Source organism: Anser anser (assembly GCF_964211835.1).
Source record: "Anser anser genome assembly, chromosome: 1".
Taxonomy (NCBI): Eukaryota; Metazoa; Chordata; class Aves; order Anseriformes; family Anatidae; genus Anser; species Anser anser.
In genome coordinates, this window is record NC_139720.1 from 189,245,365 (window position 1) to 189,259,603 (window position 14,239).

The 14,239-nt window shown below is 42.8% G+C and overlaps 1 protein-coding gene across 1 annotated transcript in view; it reads right to left on the reverse strand.

Annotated features, from left to right (window-relative positions):
- The window catches only part of FRY (FRY microtubule binding protein), a 238,220-nt gene extending 236,159 nt beyond the window's left edge, over positions 1-2,061 (reverse strand). Inside the window, exon 1 of the mRNA XM_083810257.1 lies at positions 1,975-2,061. The gene's annotated coding sequence lies outside the window, so the exon portion shown is untranslated. The remainder of the gene's footprint in view (positions 1-1,974) is intronic.
- Positions 2,062-14,239: the final 12,178 nt, after the last annotated feature.

Here is a 14,239-nt window from a genome sequence, read left to right on the forward strand (position 1 = left end):
TTCTCAAGGAAAATCTATGTCAAGATTACAGTTGAAAGTTTTCCCTTCATTAAAAGGAGTAGACTCTTCGTCATTCCACTGTACTTTATGACACTGCTAATGGTAAAAGGACTCTAGCAAAAAGTAGGAACAAACTGTCTCACATGCAGGTTAACAAACACAAGGCAAATAGATGAACAGAGGTGGATAAATTGAGATGTTTATTTGATTAAATAAAAGAAAGCAACAAATAGTCTTAACTGATGTTAAGGTGTTTATGAATATTGAACTAATAGGCTAATCTGCTATTTACCACATTCAAGTCAATAGGAAATGTTAAAAAAAAAATTTGGAAAGAATAAATTTCCTGTTTATGAATATGAAATCTAGCAATTATACTCAGAATGATGTCACAAAGTTATCGGCGCATTGGTCCAAAACACTGGTATGTTTTCCACTAGCTCCTGGGACTACAGATGCACACGGCTACGATCACCCACACAGATGCAGCCCAGGTGCCAGTGACCAGACAGGAGGAAAGAAACAAACTGCAACACAGGAAATCGCCACTAGATAAAGAAAAAAAACACACCATCACAAGGGTGGTTAAACACCAATACCACTACAACCAGAGAGGTGCTGGAATCTCCAAATCTCCAGCCCAGGAGATGCTCAAAACTCAGCTTGGCAAGGCCTGAGGATCTTGATCTAACTGGACCTGCTCTGAGCAGGTGACATCCAGAGGTCGTTTACAACCTAAAATACTCCATGACTCTACAAATACAAGCCTTTTTCTTAAAATTAATTTTTCTCTTGGATATACACGTTTTCTTTTACACTCTGTCTCCTGTTATCTACGCTGGTTTTAAAATAAAACTCCCAATTTTTCCTTTGTGACAGAAGTGGTATAAACTAGTACTAATATTGGGCTCAATAAAACTAACCGTTTTATCGCTATAATCAGCTGAAATACAGCAGCTAAAAAATCAAAAGGCTAATTTATAAGACGATAAACAACACTGCCTGTTATCACTCCTACCTGTATCACTAACACATTGCCGATGTTCTGAGCAGAAGTGACAGTGCAGAAGAAAATTACAGCTCAAAACCCCTCAAGTAAACCTATAAAAGGCTTGCCATGTGCACACACAAATCAGGTGTGCATATATATATGTAAATATATATATGTGCGGCTGAGACCTTGCGTCTCATTCTGAAGACACGGCTGTGGAGGAGGACAAAGCGAGGACACCTTCGCTCCCATCCTTAGAGGGGTGACCTTAAAGCTTTCAGGATAAAGTAAAAGCACCCGGCACATACCTGTGGATATAATCTGACCCGTAGTTCTTTGGCTATACTACTGCTTTATTTTTTTCCCTCTAATATATATACATATTGGTCCTTTTAAAAAATAAAACGGTTATACACGTGGAGTTACTATTTTTACAAGCAAACAAGCCAGTCACTTAGAAAGACAGCCCAGGACACCTGAACCAACACCTTACACCAGAAGTGCCAGATTTAACAACGACTACGCTAATACACCCCCCGCCCCCCAAATACAAAAAAAATCCACCACCGAGGCCTCCCAAATCACTTTCTCTCCCCCTCCCTACACAAGACCCACGCTATTTTTACCCACATCGGGGCGGCAGCCGCATCTAAAAATAAGTTTTGCCGGCGCGGAGCCGCTGTCTGTCCGTCCGTCCCCCCCCAACCCGGTGCCATGAGGGGCAGCCAACCCCCCCGGGGCGGCCCCGGCCCCTGCAGGTGGGGCGTCGGCGCCGAGCGCCTTTTGTCTGCTTGTGGGGCCGGGGAGACAATAAAGGAGGCGGCTGCTGAAGGCGAGGGGACCCCGCCGGAGGCTCCCCGGGGTGCTGAGGGTGAGGGGAAGAAAGGGGAACCGCGCCTCAGCCGCCCGGTGGCGGCGGGGACGGGCGGGCACCCGCCGCCCGCTGCCTCCCTCCCGCCTCCCTCCCTCCCTCGTTCACTCACCCGCGCCCGGCGAGCGCAGCCACCGGCGCCTCCTTCCTTGCCTCCCGCCCTCGCTCCTGTCAAGCTGAGCCCGGCCTCCCTCCGCCCAGCCCCTCCGTGGCTGTCGGCAGCGGCAGCCGGCCCAGCCCGCCTCCCTCGGCCGCGCCCCGCTCTCACCTGGGTCCTGCCGCCGCCGCCCGGGGGCAGCGGGGAGGGAGCGCGCTGTGCTCGGCACGGAGGGGACGCGCTCGCCCTGCCGGGAAAGGCACTGCTCCGTGAGGTGTCCGGTGCGAGAACCGCGGGGGAACTACGAAAAGAGCGGGTTTTCAGCCCGCAGTGTCGGATAACGTGCGTGGTGACAGCACGCCTGAAAGGAGTCAGTCAATAAAGACTTCAATCATGTTTTATATCATTTTCAGCAGTACAAAGGGGTACGGCTAGGACCACAAGAATACAAGTTGTGAGGGGGTTGTTGTGTAACGGTGAGTGTCTAGGCTTGGGAAATAAAAACATTGTCAGAGGTGAGGTACTGGAACACAGATCCTATGAGGAGCGGCTGAGGACACGGGTTGTTTAGTCTGGAGAAGAGGAGGCTCAGGGGAGACCTCATTGCTCTCTGCAACTGCCTGAAAGGAAGGTGTGGGGAGCTGGGGGTCGGCCTCTTCTCACAGATAACTAGTGATGGGACTAGAGGGAATGGCCTCAAGTTGTGCCAGGGGAGGTTCAGGTTGGAAATGAGGAGACATTTCTTCTCAGAAAGAGCAGTCAGGCACTGGGACGGGTTGCCCAGGGAGGTGGTGGAGTCACCGTCCCTGGGGGTGTTCAAGGAAAGGTTGGACGTGGTGCTTAGGGACATGGTTTAGTGGGTGACATTGGTGGCGGGGGATGCTTGGACCAGATGATCTTGGAGGTCTTGTCCAACCTTAGTGATTCTGTGATTCTAAGATACATACCAACCTTTACTCAGTTTTAGGAAAACAGGCCTTGAAAAAATAGCTTGGTGTAATTTTCTCATGAAAAACAAATTATTCCTTGAATAGCATAGCAGGTGAGGCCTGGCTTTCTAGGGATAGACATTCCTCCATCTGTATCCTTCCAACAAGTCTCCCTCCTGCCAAAGTCACCTCTAGATTTTCCCTCGTGCATCTGCATCAAGCGGGCATCCATGTGCTGAGCTGTACACATGCTGGTCAGCAGGCATGTATCATTAATCTTTCCAAATTAATAACAGGCTCAAGTAAAACTGTGAAATTAGTGGTGACATTAATTAGTGGTATGTCTAGTTGGGGTGTCTCTTCTACTTCTCTCTGGATTCTCCTGGAATTTCAAAGAACATAGTGCCTTTGAGACTTAGACCCCAGTTCTCCATTTGACTTGTCAAACTGACAAAGGCTTCAAAAGTTGTCAGCACGTGCTGACAGACAGCAGGACAGAATAACTAAGTTATCACATGAGCCCCACACCGTTTGGGGTTCCAGGCTAACACCAGGCCATATATGACATGATATTTATAGTTCTTCATCTATCATAAACCATGTGCTATGTTACAGTTAGATACCTCTGTGGAAACTAAACTGTTGTATGACATAAAACATATATTAATATAACTCAAAGCAATTAGTTTTGAAATTAAAACACTTGGATCTCAGAGAGTGCTTATGAATGAGAATTCTTTATCCGACAAGGATGTGCCTATCGGGGTGTCGGGCTAATGGAAGAGTTGTCTATACATCATCCATACACCACCTGCGCTGCATGTTACTGCCATGCAGCACAGACCAACTGGGGAGAATGGAGTAATAGGACTTCTGTTTTCTAGTGCCTCTCGTTGTTCTGTGATGCAAGTTCCTAAATAGTTGGGTCAATGTCAGAGCAGTTAAAAAACCCTATTGTATGTTTTCTGTGGAGGTTATATGCTCAAAGTTAATATATATTCAGAGTGAGGAGGTAAAAGACTCTATTTACACAGACTCAGTACTTCAGTCTACCCTGAAATCTCATCTGTGATGTTCTGTAGGAAAACTGCCTGACAGATACCCCTGAGCACCAGCACTCCCCTAACTGTGGGGCTGCAGTTGTTTCCATTTCCCGATTAACCGGCTTCATTGGAAGTCAGTTGTTTTGGTCTGGAAACATCTCATTTCCTTGGACCTGTATCCTAGGGGTTATTTTATGATAAAAAATCTGCTTCTTTATTTTAGACATTGACCTTTATAAAAAGTAATTAATGAAGGTAAGGTATAATTAGCAGAAACAGAAGGGTATTCCAAGGGGATACAGGAAAGGAGTTGTCATTACCTGTAGCACCTACAGTATCTTTACAATCTTCAGTATTTCCTAGGTTGACACTAGGCTCTTGGAAAGCTTCTTGCAAAATTTTGTGGGGTTGTATGTCTGTGTGAGAACCCCAGTTAAATCTCTACACGTACAATGGTCAAGAGCCACTGGCTTCCAAGAATTTAAAGGTTACACACAAAATTCATCCCTGAGAGCAAGCAGTGTGGGGAACAAGTTAAATCTTGGCTGGTTCCCTGGAATACACAAACCCATGCAGCTGAGCCACCAGAGGACTGATTGTAACTGCTGATTGTGCATGCTGGGAGAAAATGACTACCCTTTGGGGACAAAAGAGGAGCGGAGGGGAAACTGTGACTTGGAAAGGATTCGGTGAGCCCCTGTGTCCTCAGGGCAACTAGATTTGTAATAACATTTAACCAGGATTGCTCTTAAAGCCACAGGTTAGGCTAAATCTGTTTTTCTGATGTTTGTAGAAATTGGTTTTGATAACCAGGGGCTCCCTGGTGAATACAACTCCAGCCCACCTGTCTTTTGGGTGCTGAAGGTAGGGGCTATGCTAGCATAGTGCTTTATGGGAACATTTGTCTTTGAAATACTCGATGCTATTAGAAAGAGACTGAAATCCATTTTATCCAATGTCCTATATCTGGCAAATGCTAGAACCAGGCACAAACAGGGAGTTGGCTATCAAGTTGCAATATGTGAGACAGGGGCTGGAAAAGGGCCAGCAGCAACTGCACGTCAGCTCAAGTGCCCCCCCCACTATGAGATTTTCACACCAAGAATGTTTTACAAGATTTGGGAAGGATATAGCTGGATATTCATGAGTCTGTCTCTATTTTGTGTGTTAGAATGATTTAGGCTGGTGTTAGGATGATCTTATTTCAGGTATTGTTATTTTCATTGTTCATGGAAGTAGGAAATTATGCAGGTGTGCATCATCCATTTTTTTTCTGCCATCCTGCCCATAAAACACAATCAGCTGTTTTTTATGAACACAGAGAATATCTTCTTATAAGAGAGATATGATTATCTCAGTATTTCATCTATCTAGTAATTCAGTAATATCTTAAACTGGATCAAAGCCTTGCTAGAACAAGCTGCTAGGATGCAAGAGCGATGTAAGATGAAAGAGAAAATGTGAATTAACAGGGATTTGATGTTGAAGGGGTGTGTAGTGATGAAGGAATATAGGAGTACATGTTGGGGTATACACTTCATGAAAGTAGAGTTAAGGGAAACACTGATGGAGGGCAAGAAGAGGCTGTGAGAAGTGAGGAAATGCAGGGCACTGAAAACTTGTGGGGAACAAGGGGCTGGGGCTTGGAGGGAGGTTAGAGTGATAGGTTGAAGGGAGGTATGTGGAAGAGCATGTGGGGAGAAGGGAGAAAAGTGTGTTGATGGAGAGACAAAGAAGGTAAAGAAGGTGTGCTGAGACAAAGTATTGGGCTGCTGAATATGGGGACCTGAACAAAAAGGTATGAAGTTGAAAGTTGAAGGAAATTCTGCAGGAGACAAGATAGCATGGAAACTGGAGTCTGTGCAAGGTCACTGCATGGAAGGGGAAGGGAATGGCCTGGCTGAACTCTCCTGGCATTGTTTTCTATTATTTATCTAATGACAGTGGCAGCTCTTCATAATAATGAGTAATGATACTTAAGTCCCTTGCAAGCAAATTAGAATGCCTGTGTCCTTACGAGGATACCGAAGGTTGAGTTTCCAGCCTGAAATGATTACTCACAAAGTGTGCATGCTGGCTGAAGGGCTGGAAGCCAGGCTGTCATTTAATAAAATGGCCTGCACCTTTTAAAGATCACACAGTTTGTCTGGGAGCTCTCTCTAAAGCTCAGGATATTTCAGAGTATGAAGATGTTTTTTCTCAAATTTCATATCCACATCTTTTGGCTTTAAAATGCCTGTTCTGAAGACTTAACAGATACTCAGAAGCCACATGTAACAGAAATTTTATAGCATAACTTTTAATGGGAAGGAATTTTGTACACTGGCAAAAAAGAGAGTGATAGAGTATGGCAGTCTGGGTTCCCTTGGTTTCTTCATTTCTGTTTCCAAGGAAACAAAGAAACATGCTTGAAATGAATGTCTGGAAAAATCATCCAGAGTTGCAACAGATAATTTACCAGTTTGATGAATTTTATAACAAATAGTTTTTGTAGTTTGGGTATTTGGGTACCCTTATAGCAGCATAGTGGTACAGGAGAGCAGCTCTCACAGCAGCTTGCATAGCTTGAAATACCCAACGTTCCTACTTCTCCCTCTTCTTTAGTTAATGGCCTACTAAAAATGAAGGAAAAGGGAAACCTTTAGACAATTTCAAAGTGATCAAATGATTCAAAATAGAATCAGGGAGAAGGCATTAAGCACCTTTCTGCTTGACTCTTCCCTGACTTATCAAAGTACACAGGGTACAAGCACTCTTTAGCTGTTGCATTGCATATATGTACTCTTTGGTAACACTCAAAGGTCAGCTCTCTTTGCTCAAAACTGTTGTGACAAGTTCTGTCAAATACGTGACTTTGCAAACTCCTTTTCCTACCTTAACAAATGCTACATTACACAGAGAGATAAAAGGAAGTTGTTATTGTGAAGTGGTGACACTTCCTTTCTCTCCTGATATTGAGAACTATTTTTAAGTAAAGTGTAAATATCTGAAATGACATCATTTTATATTAGGCAGAACTTCCCCGTATATTTTTGTTTAAGGCAACCCTAGAAAAACCTGTTTTCCTTCACTGAAGGCCAGGATTATAGAAATGCGTGGAAATTACATTCTCAAATACAGTCTCAATTTTCTTTCCCGTGACTGGAAAGGATCTCTGCATTTGCTTTGCAGAGTCTTCAGTCCAAAAGGGCCTTGTTCAAAGCAACGAGATTTCAGGCAGGACTTTGACCACCACTAAGTCCTCAGATTTGTTAACTGACTCCTGCTGGTTTCTGTTAGTTGGGATAAGTGGGGACAGATTGAACCGGACGGTGATGATGGAGCTGGGCTCAGCATCTGTCAGATGTGAGGAAGGGAGATAAGTTTGATGGCTCCAAGATCCCTTTTGCAACATGGCACCTGGAGACTCATCTTTGGGGGAGTTATGGAGGAAATGTATTTTGATAATGGCCTTAATCGGTTCGTGGTGGGAGGAACTCTCCTGAGGTACTTCCATTCACCATGAAGGGAGCACACATCCTTCAGATGCCTGCCACTCCGCACTTGCATCTAATCTTTTTCTGGCAGGGGAACCAAAAGGTAGAAATTGGTTGCCGAAGTCTGAATGAATAAAACACTGCCCTTCTAAGGGACTCAAATTTGCGGGTCTCCATGCTTTCTTGACATTTTTTGCCAGTGCAAAGATGGTGCAAAAAGTTTTTATTTTTATTTTATTTATTTTTTTAAATGGCAGCGCAAACAACATCTCTAATTGCATGATTTGATTCAGAGCAGTTGTGAACAGGGGTCATAAATGATTGGGAAATAAGCCTTAATGAAGTAATTATAGTTGTTTACCAGGAATTACAATGCTAGACTAAGCAGTGAAATGATATTCCCCACATTAGAACATTTCAAGAAATGTAAGGAGTAGGGTGTTACTCACTAAATATGCGCTGCACCAGCCTTGTCCGTATGCAGTGATCTGCACTGGAGAGTGACTCTGCTCTGTCTTGAACAAGACATATGGGAATCTAACTTTAGTCTGCTTGCTTGGATTTGTGTGTGGCAGCATGACCGATGTAACGGCACATAAATACAACATATTTTTTACTTGTTAAGATTTTTGAGATAACAGGGACCCTAATTTTAGAGCTAAAGCTTCCCATGCTCACCTGCAGACTCTGTCAGGAACAGTCGTAAGCCTGGCATAGGTTAACACATGGGCTCTTTGAAGCTTGGAGAAACACCCACTATCTCTGACTGTTAGTATGTCTTATATCAGATGTTCTACTGTCACAGCAATGCCGGGGATGACTGGATATTACTGCACAATGAGTCAAATAGCAAATATGGTACCTTTCTCACTTACATTTCACAGTGCCGATACTGCCTGGTTTTCATAGGTGTTATATCTGTGTAATCTGAGTTTCTCCAAGGTGGGAGATGGGGCCTTTATTAATGAATTAGTGATCTCAGCAGAAAATACAGGTCTGAGGTGACATGCTGAGTTATGGGCGACTTGATGGAGAGTGGAAGAGAAGGTAACTGGATGTGTGTGCTGCTCCTGAAAGAGGAGCACTTGTAGGAACTCTATGAAGAAAATAGAAATAGTTCATACATTTGTATGAACTCTATAAAGAAAATAGAAATAATTAGATACTCTCCTGTCTGTGCTTATAATCTAGTTGACTTAAGCAATTGTCCCATTGCTTACAGAGTCTTTTCCATTTATTACAAATGGTGAAACTCTTTTGCCAATATACTAAATGGTGAAGCAATAATCAGGAGAGCCTTTTTACCTCAGGGCAAAACACTTCTCCCAATAAATCAGTTGAACAAAGAGCAAAAGTTGGAGGAGTAGCATAAAGCAGGCAGACTTCAGCCCTAGATATTGATTTCCTTCGAAATACGTTGGTTGCATACGTTGCGGGCACACGCGTGTACACAACCCTGTGTCTTTTCAGCTTTTTAGGTAGCCACGCTGGTGCTGGGCAGTAACTTGGAGCACCACATTCTCCTTTGCACTGTAGGCCTCTGGGCTGGAAGGCAAACGACAGTAAATAATAGTCTGCTTCGGCAACTGCTGCAGCCTTTGTTTTTCTGTGGGTGGAAAATTAATTCCACAGCCCCCTCCATCCTGCTTCCTCCTGTTCCTCCGCATCCCTCTGGTGCAAGGAATTATCTCCTTACACAACACCTTTCAGTACAAAATGGGTAGCAGCAAATCTCACCTTGGTTAATGGGTGTGCTGGTGACTGCAAGCATGAGGACGAAGCAGTCCCAAGACAGCTGGCAGTGCTGTAACCCTTACGAGCAACTGCCACAAAGAGGTAAAGACAAGAGCACACGCTTTCTAGACTCAGAGATCTTCACAAGTTCCCCTTTCTTCTTCCTTCAGACCCAAACATGCCACAGAAGTTTCTAGGCTACCTTTCTGATGTCATTTAATTCTTTACCTGAAGTCATCGTGTGAAGCACAGGGCCATAATAATCTCGTGCTCTCTGTTGTTTGTGCTCATTTCACATAAATGCCTGAAGTGTTTCACCATCCTAACTTGAAACTGGTTATTATCAAACACCCTTTTTTTTTTCCCATTGCAATGCAATCTTTGTGGCAGGAGATGTAATTGTTCATGCTACGGACAAAAAATATTAACCTAAAAACTTGTGAGCATGTTTAGATGAGAACTAGGGAACGTGGATTAGTGATGGGTGTCAGAAGGTCAGGCTGATGGTTGGACTTTGTGATCTTGGTCTTTTCCAACCTAGATTAAAAAGTGATTAGATGTTTTAAACAAGGAGATAGGGCAGCTTCCTTTAAACATGTTTCATTTGCCGTCAATACTTAGCAATAGTTGCCTGTTTCATTCCAGAGCCTCCTTAAAAACGAATTTAAAGCCATACTTTCGTGCATGGTAGGATGCAGTTGCCTCAGCACAGATGTCTGGTGCCCTTTGAGGAGCCCTGTGGTAGCTACGACATCTGTGTGGGGTTGCAGATATGGATGAGGACCCGCGGAGATGCCTGCTCTCCTGGAGACCAGGCACAGCACCTGGACTTCTCAAGAGGCTCTAGACACCTATGTTTACACAGCTGAATTGCCCCCTTTCTGGCACGGACGTGCTTAGCACAATTCCTCTGGTATGTGTTTCCAGGCTTTAGAAGCCCTAATGCTCATTTTGTGTTTAATTTTAGTGGGAGTTTGCTCTCTAGTTTATAGAGGTTGTTTCGTTGCTCTCCTCTGTCTTTCTGTTTCCAGGAGGCTTGGTAGTTTAAAGTCTGTCCACTTCAGGAAGGTAAGCGTGGGGAAGGAAGGGCCTGGATCTTTAACACGAGGATTTTTATTTATTTATTTTTTCTCCTTAGTGAAGCTCTTAAGAAGTAAGTGTTTAAATCCGGGTTAAAATCTCATTTGCATGACTGAAAATTCAGAGTAATTTCATCAAATTCAAAAGCATTGTTTCAGATATTCAGTAATATGAGTGAGTGCAGAATTGATGCATAAATTTATATGGTACTTAAGATATGATAATCCTTTAATCACATATCTAATTTAATCCCACATTTATCCCCTCTGTCTTGGTGAAAAGAACAAATGCTTCTGCAGTCAGAAATAGTTATATATTGCCAATTTTGGTCGATGAATTTGTGTTTTTCTATTCTTTCAAACACTGTTTATTCAGTACCCCTTGTACTGAAGTCCATTTGACATGTTTGTCTCCGCAAGGAGCCAGGTAGCACATGCATTTAGTCAGATTTCACATGATCACTGCTGGATTAGCAAAATCCTGAGATACCAATTCCTATGCCAGGCTGAGTATTTGGCACGCCACTTTCTGTCCAGGTTTGCTTGCATTTACCTGTTGCTTGACTTCCGTACAGATTGCAGGCTGTCAGCCTTGTTGCATAATGGGACTTTTTCATGTGACTGAGTCTGCTTTTTCCTACCAAAATGTCAAGTCTAGCACTGATATATCCCTCTGTAGGGATCTTTCAGAACTAAGACTGAAAATCTAAATGCAGTTTTCTGTACACAAACAACTTGCTTTTTAAAACTGAAGGCAGCACACCAACATGCCATGCAACAAAATACCTCTGGGCACTGAAAATCTGCACAATAGTATAATGCTTTGAGCGGATCAGTAATGAGATATACTACTCTTATTCATAAATCTTCCTAATTGCAGGTGGAACCTAGGCAAACACATTTCCTATGTTGTTTGTGGGTCCTGGCAATATAGGAATATGGCATCTTATTCATGCTGAGAGCAAGGTCTGGTCTAAGAGGTCCAAACAGAAATATGCTCAGTTCAGCGTTCTCAGGAAAATCAAGGATGAGTCAATTCTGAAGGGATTTCAGTCAGTGGTGCCAGAAAGTCTAGGTAGTTCAAAGCTGAATACTAGAAAGCTAAATTTAACAGTTTTTTTGTTTTGTTTTTTAATCCTGGAATAGTAAAGCTTAAAGTCTGTCTGTGTTAGATTATAAACTGCTTAGTGGGGACACTGTAACTTTAAGCACATCTATACTTTTAAGTATCTGTGGCAGCAGTAATAATGGCACAAATAATTTATTTTCCATTTTATTTCTACTTGATTTCCACTTCCCGAAACCATGAGTAATACTCCAAGTTACCAAGATGCTGGCTCACAAAGCAACTTGACCCAGTTCTGAATCTACTTCTTGAAAGAATTTGGTCTGCCCACCCACAGTGACTGAGAACATGGTTTTGGCAACCAAATTTTTTTAAACTGCTGTGATTATTAGATTAATACATTAATTAATTAGGAGGAAATTGACTACCAGTGGCTTCACAAATAGTTCTATGATTTCTCAAAAGCTGAATGTATCCCTAAGAAAAAAAAATATGCTTTTCGAAATATGTCTGACAATCTTTTCATAAATTTTAAGTGTATTGAGCTGAACTATGAATTCAGTGATTTGTGCTTTAGTGGAAGCCAGGTAATACACAATTACATTTTGGAGGATTTTGTAAACTATCTGTTCATTAGAAAGTGTCATTATGAACACCAATGAAAAATATGTACTATTATATGTATCTGCTTTCAAGCAGACATTGTCAATAAAACCTCATACTTTATAAAAACTATCTGCTTTCTCTGTTCCAAATATCATTTCAAAAGATTAAAACTGAAAGAAACTAATTTACTTGTGGCTGCTTGTTTACTATTTGCATTTCACTAGACTTACAAGGTAAAAGAAGACCTTTTTTTAGTCTGTTTGCAAGTTTCTTGTATGAATACACAGGAATAGTTGATTAACAAATAGAGGTTTGTGCTAAAAAATCATTAGTGTTGGGTTTCGGATCTACAGATGAAGAAAAGTAAAATATAGGACTTTTTTTTTTTTTTTTAGTTATTTTCATATTAAATATTTCGCTTCCTTTTTTCTTCCTCCTTTCTTAGGGTAGTTGTTAAGATTGGTTTGAAGGGAAGAGAGGCTTTTGACTTTGAATATCCTTTCTGCCTTGCTTAAAACTTCTTCAACACATAATGAAATTTCTGTTGGTGCAGCTCCAAGGAGCATTACCTAAATCTCTGCCTGTGGTCTCATGACCTGTTTAAGCTGCTACAAATGTTGTTGGCCACTAAAAGTGGCACCACTGCACTTTTCCCCATCACTGGTTGCTGATTCCTGACCCTTCCCTTGCAGCAGTGCTGGATTTCACCTGGTTCTTCAGTGGGCTGAGCCGGGGCAGTGATACGGCTGAGAGGCAGCCCTGCAGAAAAGCCTGGCAGGTTGGCCTAGGACTGCTGCAAAATTGCATTTTCTATTTACAGAAAAAGCTGTGCAGGTGGCTTAAGTAAAACTTCTTCTCTCTCTCTCCCTCTCTCTAGGCCATGGCATCACAGATTATATGTTAGCCTCCAGTTGGAAGTCTTAATGTAGTCCATTACTTCTCTACAGGATAGCCTAAACTACCAGTCACCAACGATTTTCAAGCAGAGCTGAATTAAAAATGATTTTATAGCTAATTTTCTGAAAGATTTAAATGTGAAGGACCTGTTTTCGTTTAGCAGAACATGAAATACGGTGATATAGAATAATATTAGAAGCATAAATGCCATTCCCACAGGATGAGGCACAACACAGCAACAGCAACAATGGGGGTTCATTCAGTGTGTGAGTTCATCGTCTGTGTTTAGATATTGCCATCCTGGAATAACATTTCTCTCAGGCTGAGTGGAGCTGATTGTTGTTTTCAGGGCCAGATTTATGGCAGTCAGCAAATGAAGGACATTTCCTTGTATGACTGTTGTCTTACTCAAGGTGCACAACTTGTTCAAGGAGGGGAAATGGCAACAGAAATGTCACGGATGTTTCAGTTAAAACACTTCTGCCTTGTGCCATCCAGAGCTACCCTTCAGAGTCTGTGTGCTTTTTGGATTCCTCCTAGACCCTCAGCTGAAGAGTCCTGGTCCAATCTCATCCTTTTTATCTGGGAGACCGGACCACCAAACATCCAAAAGTGAAGTTGAGGGACTCTTTCCCTTTGAGTAAGTATTTTGTAACAGAAAGAAGTGTCAGAAAGCATTTTCATAGGCTGACAAAGAAAGAAACAAACAAACAAAAACCACTTTACCCTGACATATACCTCTCAGTAGCAAAAAAAAAGGGTGAAAAGGGTGTTAGGGTGAAAAGAGAAATTTATCCTGAAGGGCTATATATAGGTGATTCATTAGATTTATGGCATTAACACTTTTTGCTGTAACAGTGGATACTGTTTTGCAGTGTTCAATAACTCTTTTGCACTTAAATTTTATATTGGTCCATCTATATATGTTGTTTTAAAAATCACTCTTTGCACATGGTTTCATTTTGTTTTGTCTCTTGATGATGATAATCCAAATGTCTCTAATACTTTAATACTGCCCCTGTTGAAAAACAAGACAGCCAGCAGCCCCCGAGTAGCAGGATTGTTTTGGGCCAGCACAGTCCTGCGGGGAGAGGCCAGGCTGTAGCAAAGCTACCTGGAGTCCCTGAGGTCTGTAGGGATGTCCTGCTGTGGTCACAGCTCTGTTACCCTTTACATAGCTGCAGCGTGAGCAGTCCTTGCTGTGTGACCAACTGCTGCCGATTGATGCAAAAACATTACAGCCTTACTGGCAGCAGCCAGTTCCCTAAAGAAGAAATTCCCTGGCTCCCCTTGAATAACGGCCCTTGAGTAACTCCTGGCCACGCTCCCACAGCGCTGGGAGGTGCCTGACCCGAATTGTGACCGGTGTCAGTTTTGGTGGCATGCATGGCAGAATGGCAGATGGCGCTTCGTCCAGGGCCTGGAGCTGTTGGGAGAGCCTGGCTCTCCT